Source organism: Halichoerus grypus, chromosome 14, assembly GCF_964656455.1.
Source record: "Halichoerus grypus chromosome 14, mHalGry1.hap1.1, whole genome shotgun sequence".
In the NCBI taxonomy this organism is placed as follows: Eukaryota; Metazoa; Chordata; class Mammalia; order Carnivora; family Phocidae; genus Halichoerus; species Halichoerus grypus.
In genome coordinates this window covers 24,310,109-24,319,500 of record NC_135725.1, presented here as the reverse complement: position 1 = coordinate 24,319,500, position 9,392 = coordinate 24,310,109, and positions in this window count along the sequence as shown.

The window sequence follows — 9,392 nt, the reverse complement described above, 5'->3', positions numbered from 1 at the left end:
TTTTCTTAGGTAATATCTGAAATCCTTTTAAGATCTAAAGGTAAATGTGCAATTGCTAGATTGTAGGGTAGCTCTATTTTTAACTTTTTGAGGAACCTCCATACTGTTTTCCAGAGTGGCTGAACCAGCTTGCATTCCCATCGACAGTATAAGAGGGTTCCCCTTTCTCCTCATCCTCACCAACATCTGTTGTTTCCTGGTTGTTAATTTTAGCCATTCTGACAGATGTGTGGTGATACTTCATTGTAGTTTTGATTTGTATTTCCCTGATGCTGAGTGATGTTGAGCATCTTTTCATGTATCTGCAGGCCATCTGTCTGTCTTTGGAAAAATGTCTATTCAGGTCCTCTGCCCGTTTTTTAATCAGATTGTTTTTTTGGTGTTGAGTTGTATGAGTTTTTTAATGTATATATTTTGTCTATTAACTCCTTATTGGATATATCATTTGCAGTTATCTTCTCCCCCTCAGTAGGTTATCTTTTTGTTTTGTTGATGGTTTCTTCCACTGTGCAGAAGCTTTTTATTTTGATGTAGTCCCAATTTTTGCTTTTGTTTCCCTTGCCTTAGAAGACATATCTAGAAAAATATTGCTATAGCTAATGTCAGAGAAATTACTGCCTGTGTTCACTTCTAGGATTTTTATGGTTTTAAGTTTCACATTTAGGTCGTTAATACATTTTGAGTTTATTTTTGTGTATGGTGTTGGAAAGGGGTCCAGTTTCATTCTTTTACATATAGCTGTCCAGTTTTCCCAGCACCATTAATTGAAAGAACTGTCTTTTCCCCATTGTATATTGTTGCCTCCTTTGTCATATATTAATTGGCCATATAAATGTGAGTTTATTTCTGTGGTCTCTATCCTGTTCAACTGATTTATATGTCTATTTTTGTGCCAGCACCATACTGTTTTGATTACACACAGCTTTGTAGTATATCTTGAAATCTAGAATTGTGATACCCCCAGCTTTGTTCTTCTTTCTCAGGATTGCTTTGGCTATTCAAGGTCTTCTGTGGTTCCACACAAATTTTAGTATTATTTGTTCTAGTTTTGCAAAAAATGCTGTTGGTATTTTGATAGGAATTGCATTGAATCTGTAGATTGCTTTGGGTAATGGACATTTTTACAATATTAATTCTTCCAATCGATGAACATGGACTATCTTTCCATTTTTTTGTGTGTCATCTTCAATTTATTTCATCAGTGTTTTATAATTTTCAGAGAACAGGTCTTTTACCTTTTTGGTTAAGTTTAATCCTAGGTATTTCATTCTTTTTGGTGCAATTATAAATGGTGGTGTTATTTTTTAAAATTTCTCTTTCTGCAACTTCCTTGTTAGTGTATAGAAACTACTAATTTCTTTTTGTATCCTGCCACTTTACTGAATTGGTTTATTACTTCTAGGGGTTTTTTTGGTGGAATCTTTAGGATTTTCTATGTATAGTATCATGTCATCTGCAAATGGTGACAGTTTAACTTCTTCTTACCAATATGGATGTATTTTATTTATTTTTCTTATTTGATTGCTGTGGCTAGAACTTCTAGTACTATGTTGAATAAAAGTGGTAAGAGTGGACATCCTTGTTTTGTTCCTGACATTAGAGGGAAAGCTCTTAGTTTTTCATCATTGAGGATGATATTAACTGTGGGTTTTCATATATGGCCTTTATTATGTTGAGGTATATTCTCTATAGTCCCATTTTGTTGGGAGTTTTTTTTTAATCATAAATGGATGTTGAATCTTGTCAAATGCTTTGTGGCATCTACTGAGATGATCATGATTTTATTGATTTGTGTATATGGAACCATCCTTGCATCCCAGGAATAAATCCCATCTGATTGTGGTGAATGATCTTTTTAATGTATTGTTGTATGTAATTTGCTAAAGTAATTTTCCTGAATAAAGCAAGCCAGATATGAAAGATTACATATTGATTTAATTTATATGAAACTCTAAAAAAGACTATCTATAATGACAGTCAACAGATGAATAGTTTCCTGGGGCCATGGTCGGGGGGTAAGGATTAATTGGGAAAGGGCTCAGGGAATTTTCCAGGGTGATGGAAATGTTCTATATCTTGGTTGTGGTAGTGGTTACACAGGTGTACACGTATTGAGATTCACAGAACCATGCACTTAAAATTGAGTGTGTTTTATAGTGTGTAAATGAGATCTCAAAAAAGTAGATTTAAAAATTCCTGCTGTATATATTCCATTAAAAAAAAATCTAGATAGGCAAAGAGAACAACTAAAATTCATCTTTAGCCAAACATACACACACACACACAATTGTGTTTTATTCCTATATATCTCATTAAATAATTTTAAATAAAAAAATTAAGAGATACCATTTAAGATAACATAAAAATATATAACACTAATCCAAAAAAAGGTGTGCAAGACTGCTGAAAAGAAAAGTATAAAAGCTTATTAGGAGGCAATAAAGATCTAAATAAATACATGTATCTATGTTCCTGGAATCGAAGTCCTATATTTTAAAGATCTTAATTATCTCCAAGTGGATTTATAGACTTAAAATAACCTCAGTTATTCTCAACAGAATATTTGTTTTGTTTTGTGGTACTTGGCTGGCTGAAGGAGAGGGCCAAGGAAAGCCTCTTAAGACATCCTTGAAGATAAAACATTATTTAAGGATTTGTTCTACCAGCTACCAAGAATTTTTATAACATCACAGTAACTATGACTGTGAAATTGCCTCAGAAATAGATTGAATAAAGAGCTTAGAGTATAGCTGTATCAGTACTTGGTTTCTGAGAATGGTCCTGCAGATCATTTCCTACAGGAAAGGACTGTCTTTTCAATATATGGTCCTGGAACAATTGGACAAAGAACTTTTACCTCAAGGGTGCATGGGTGGTTTAGTCATTTAAGCTTCTGACTCTTGATTTTGGCTCAGGTCATAATCTCAGGGTCATGAGATTGAGCCCTGTGTTAGGCTCCATGCTCAGCGGGGAGTCTGCTTGAGATTCTCTCCCTCTCCTTCTACCCCTCTCTGCCCTCTAAAATAATAAATAAATAAATCTTTAAAAAAACCCTTTACCTCATACCATACACAGGAATACATTAATTATGGATAGATTGAAGAGCTATATGTGAATGGCAAAACCCTAAACTTTTAGGATGTAACTGTAGTGGCTTGAATAAGATGTTCATCTGGAACCTCAGAATGTGTCCCTTTGGTATAAAGAGTCTTTGCAGATGTAGTTAAGATAAGGATCATGAGATGAGATTATCCCAGATTAAGGTGGACCCTAAATCCAACCATGAGTGTCTGTATATGAGAAGGCCATGTGAACATGAGGCAGAGACTGGAGTTCTGCAACTATAAGCCAAAAGATGCCAAGAGTTGCTGAAAGCAAGCAGAGCGCTTGCCGGGATAGAAGCATGAAACAGATTCTCTTTTCAAAGCCTCCAGAAGGAACCAACGCTACCACCACCTTAATTTCAGACTTCTGGCCTCCGGAACTGTGGGAAAATGAATTTCTGTTATTTAAAGCCTCCCAGCTTGTGGTAATTTGTTATGGCAGCCCTAGGAACTAATATAATAACATAGGAGAATATTTTCATGACCTCAGGGCCTGAAAAAGTATAAAAATACTAGTCATAAAGGAAAAGATTAACTATCTTAAAAGTACCTCTTTTCATGAACAGGTACTATGAAGACTAAAAAAGCAATCAACAGAGTGGGGAAAGCTATTTGCAATATATATAACCGACAAAAGACCAGAATTCCAAAATAGGCAAAAGGCTTGAACAGGCACTTCACAGAAGAGGAAATCCAAATGGCCAGTAAACATATAAAAAGGTGATCAGCTTTATTAATAAGGGAAATAAAAATTGAAATCACAATTATGTACCCAGCAGATTGTTAAAACGAAACAGAAAAATATAGGCAAAAGAATATTAGGCTCTTTACATAAAGAGAAATCCAAATGGCCAATAAAAATATGAAAATGTGTCCAACTGAATTTAAATTGCAACCACAAAGAGAAACCATTCATTCCACTACCAAAATGGTAGAAGTGTAAAGGTCTGATAATACCCATGGTTGGTGAAATTTGGGGTCAATTTAAGTTCTCATACAGAGCTGGTAGGAGTGTAAATTGTCATGACCACTTTGGAAAATGTTTTGGCATTATTTGGCAAAGCTAAGGACTCACAGACCCCATAACCCAACAGTTCCACCCATAAGGATATATACCTTGGAGAACCTTATGTTTTATATGTATAAGGATATTGACACTAGCATTGTTTGTAATAGGAGAAAAATGGGGGGGAAAAAGTCCATCTAAGATAGATTAACAAGCCCCATATGATGGGTCGATCTTACAAATGTAATACTAAGTGAAAGAAGGAAGACAGAAAAAAAACAAATAGTACGAGTTTATGCAAAGGAAATTTGAAAGTAGGCAAAATTAACTTCATTGCGTATTATTTTAGGTGATAAAAACACAAAATCAAATAAATGATTATCCTGAAAGTCATTTTATTATCTCTAGCAGATGGGAGAGGATTATGATAGGAAGCCACACAGTTAATGGGGTCTTCTGGGGTGCTGAGAATATTCTATTTACTGATTTTGGATATAATTATATCTCTATATAAATATGTTTAAAATGTATATGTGTATATATATATATATAATGCACTTTCTATATGTACTATTATGTATCACAAAATTAATTAGTAAAAAGGGGACACTGTTTGCAAATATCTCTTGTTTTAATACTCTCCACAAGGCAGTTCATGGTATGTTAGAAAATGAAAAGGATCCTAGATCCCAGCCCCTTAAATACAAACAACTATTTAAATCCTTCAAGGAAGAAACTAGGCTTCTCTCTCTCTCTCTCTCTCTGATTTATAAATATGATTGGGGCTCTTGAAGTTTCTAAATATCCATTGCTCATTTTTGTGATTTAAAAAAATATTACCAGGGAATTTTTGAACACCACATAAGTTTTAAAAGTGCCCTTTAAAAAGCATACATGACTAAAATGGGAATACTGTATGTTGAGCAGTAATCTGTGACTTAAGATCACAGTCATGTGTTGGCCATGACTCTCACCGGCTCCTGAGAGTTGATTGTGCGAATCTCTTCCCAACTCCGAAATCAGTAATATTCCAATCACACTGATAGTTTGAGATTGGCCAAGGTGGGAATATTTACAGCATGGATATTGGCAACTGATAATGCTACAAATCAGAACCTGCACCTCCACCCAGAACTTTAGCAGCAGGCCTCTGCTTAAGGACTCTGGGTTCTGAATACAAACTTTCTTCATTAACTTTCTTTTCTTTAGAGAATCCCTAATATGTTTGGAAAACAGCTCTATCAAGACAGTCTAGTGCCTCCTGAGCCTTAAACAAGAAAGCAGCTCAAACAAGAGAACTTAACTGAATTAAAACTCAGAAAATAAGCAATCGAAGGGTGGAAAACAAAATAGAACAACGTGGCATGCATTGGACCAAGCTCCTGCCACTTTCTGATAGCGTTGCTAACAGGAAAAAGAAAAATCATTGAAATAACACCCCCTTCTTCAGTTTTGTTTGCTCATCAGTTGATTTCTACCTCCAACTGCTCACCCAGGAGAGAATAAATCCATCCTCTGGTCCTTGGAGGTGAAATCATGGAGGCAGTTTCCCTATTTTGAATATCAGGCTATTTGGGGCTAATGTCTTCAATATTTAATATAAAGTTTTTTCTCTTTGTCCTGGCTCCCTCGAGCTATTTAATAAAGGTTCCTACGGTTTTATTGCTCTTATATTAATCAGAGACTCAGAAGTATTACTTATCCAGTCTTTCGACTAAATGGAAAACTCTCTAACTTTTCTGAAGTGAGATGCAGATGACTGTGGGATGCAGTACCCTTCAGCGAGCAAGTGAGTGTCTGTCTAATAAGAATTCAGAAAACCCAGATGATGTGTTTTGGCTGTGTTGATGGTGTACCTGACGGTAGCCATTTAGCTGAGCATTACCTTAGTCTCTGTAAAGTCTTAGGTTTTAAATGCTGATGATATGATTCAGAAGGGTTTGGATTTATCCTTTGGAGCCCTTTGGAATAAACGCAGTGTTGAATAACGTGGTAAAATAGATTTAATAATCCAACTCCAAAGGACAAAAACACTTTTACATGTCAGTGATGCCTATGTTTCCTTCCCTTTTACTGGGATGCGATCTCTTTCTTTTCTCATGTGTGCTTAGTACTAATAGATCTAGTTTCCACTTTGAAGAGAAGCTACCCCTTTTGAAATATTTGTTTTTCCCCCAATGGCCAGCAGCTCCCAAAGCACATTCCGCTCCCTGCTTGCTTGCTTCTCTTTCTGTTTCTCTCCCTCTCTCTCCCTCGCTCTTATGCTAGCTCTCACAACAGTGAATTTAAAGGTACAACATTCTAAAAACAACAGCTAGTTGTTACGTAAGTTATTTTACAGAGTCTAAAGTCCTACAAAAATAGGTCTAGACCCAATCTACCTATCCTATAAAGTTTTCATTTAATTATCAAATTCAGCCCGTATTTACAGTAAAGATCTAATTACACTTAAGCTCCCTTTAAGATGCATTCTTTATACTTTAAAAAAAATTCAGAGTAGATATTACACAGGGCACAACTCAGTCTCTTTGGAAGTTGGAAAACAGTATTTGTGCTGAAAATTTTTAGCTGTGTTTTCTCCACTGAATTCTTTTTAAAGATTGTATTTATTTGAGAGAGCGAGACAGAGCATGAGCAGTGGGGAGGTGCAGAGAGAGAGGGAGATGCAGACTCCTCGCTGATCAGGGAGCAGGCTCCATCCCAGGTCATGATCTGAGCCAAAGACAGCTGCTTAACCTTAAGACTGAGCCACCCAGGTGCCTCTCTCCAATGAATTTTAAAGTGAGCTGTGTATTGGAGATCAGTTACCAGGCCCAGCCACTGCATGAATCCTCTGTAAAATCTGTAATACTTTCTGTTGGTATTTCCTTTTACATAAACATTCACAAGTCAATTTGGTCAATTGTTAAGGACCTCTAATTATTAAAGGCTCTTCCTTTAGGATGTACTCAGTCTACCTCCTTATCATTCCCACTCATTGGTCCTCACTCTGTGCTCAGGAACCACATGACTACTCATCACCTATTTGAAAACAACTTCCATGTTCACACTGAGACTTCTCATCCAGGTTGGACTTTCTCAGCTTATTCAAGGTAGTATAGTAGAGTGGTTAGAAGCACAGGCTCAGATTTGGCTTATATCCTGGACCAGACAGCGCTGATCCTCTGTCTACAGCTACCGCTGTAAGGAATGAAGTCCTTTGCCTCTGACCTGGGACCCTTGTGTCTTCTGTGCACGACTGCCCACAAAACGGCAGCACACTGACTTGTCAGCTTGCAAGTTGGCCAGGAGAGGCTGATACTAGATCACCCTCAGCTTCACCCCATCGTGACAACTAGTACTAAGTTTTGCCCTCTTTCAGAAAGCAGTGACAGAGACGTGCAGTACATTGAACATGAAAGGGAAATTCACTACTGCTATGGGCAGAAACCCGACAAATTTTTAGAACTTTGGCTGATTGGCTTGGGAGATGAGGGAGTGGGTGCACAATACTTCTTAAGAATGGCACCAGCTGAGGCGCTGGCTAGTTCAGTTGGAAGAGCAGGTGACTCTTGATCTTGGGGTTGTGAGTTGGAGGCCTGTGTTGGGCGTAGAGATTACTAAGTGAATAAATAAACTTAAAAAAAAAAAAAAGAAGAATGGCAACCGCTAAGCTGTTTTTCCCTTAAGTCTATCATGCTAATCTTAGATCCATCCAGAGATGACAGTAAAGGGTCTCAGAGTTTTTCTTGCTGTTTTGTGTGTGTGTTTGTTTACAAGGCATCCAAACTGTTAGAAGCCGCTTTGGCCCTCTCAGCTTCTTCTGAGGCCAACTAATTCTTGTGGGAAAGAATTTAGCTGTGTTTTCTCCACCCCACATTGGGTTTATGATGCTGATGAGGTAACCCACTGAAGATTGAGAAACAGACCCAAAGAAATATAGATAAATTCTTACAGTCTGCCCTTGCATCATGGAAAACTTTCCCCTAGTATTGACGTTGAATTTAAGAGATGTTATTTCGATAACGGGCAGCAGATGCCTCAGATTAAGGAGGACTTCTCAGAAAAGGCCATCCGCCAAAGGGCACAAACCCCAGCCACAGCTGGGAAAGGTGGCTGTGGCCTGCCACAGTTCCTGAAGCTGGAATCGGGTGAGCGAATGATGACTCTGCTGCTTAAGACAGGGCTTGGGCTGCATGGATAACACTGGAAGTCTGTTTGGTTAAGCTGCAGTCAACCACTGCACCACTTCCAACAAAGTCCAGGCGCTTCACTTCCAGCACGCAGTCACCCTCCTTCATGCCTCTTGGTCCCTCCCTCCTCCTCTGTGTCAGCCTTGGCCGCTTTAATGGAAAGATGATTAGGGGAGGGCCAAGGATGCCCTGTCACCGAGGGGAATCAAAGGTCTATGCACCCAGCAAGTATGCTGGGCAACTTTGGGAAGGAGAGGAGCTCACCCCTGTATGGCTATGTTGGATACACACACCCAAGTCACCGTTCTAACCCTTCCATGGGGACCCGGCACCTGGACTCAGCTAACAGGATTTGGGCAGGCTTCATGGGGCGGGGGCGGAGGGGGGGGGGACGACTATCATGACCCTGTTGGTGGGGCCCTCCAGCCAGTTCAAAGTGTTATTGTTATTTTTACATCTGAATGTCTATGAGGAATCAATGTGTTGGGTACTTGTGTTTCCTCTCCTGAAAGTGCCAGATGAGATTCTCCTGATTGCGGAGAGCTAGCATGTAGGGAAATGCTAGTACCTTTGAGGTGCCACAGTTTGAGCTACAAGTCTGTGGGACTGATGATCTTGCCAATCAGAGCTTCCTCTTGTCAGAGGTGCCAGTTTGGGGTTTTGGGACCCAGCTACTGCATACACCCCTTTTGAAGAGCAGCTATTGGCTTGCTGCTGAGCTCTTGTTGCAACTGAAGGCCTGACAGATAAAGGGCTTGCACCTCGCAGCATGATACTCATATTTTGGGGTGGGTCAACTTGGACTGAATGACTGTCCAAGTGAGAAGGGCTCAATAAGCCTCGCTTATCAAATGGAAATGGTGTATCCAAGAATACTCCTGGCCCCAGTGGCATCTTGGCTTTATACAAACAACTGGGAGCTATCCCCCCAGGAGAAGCTTTATCCTCGCCTTTTCCTCCCTCTGACTTTTCTGCCAGAAGCAAAATCATTGGCTTAATGGAGCTCTCGATTCACAGTTTCCCCTAAATGCCTGGGTTTGATTCACTGATGGGTTGGCTACATGGAAGCCTGGTAGGTTTCAGAACTGTAACAGCTGTTCAAGCTCAGTG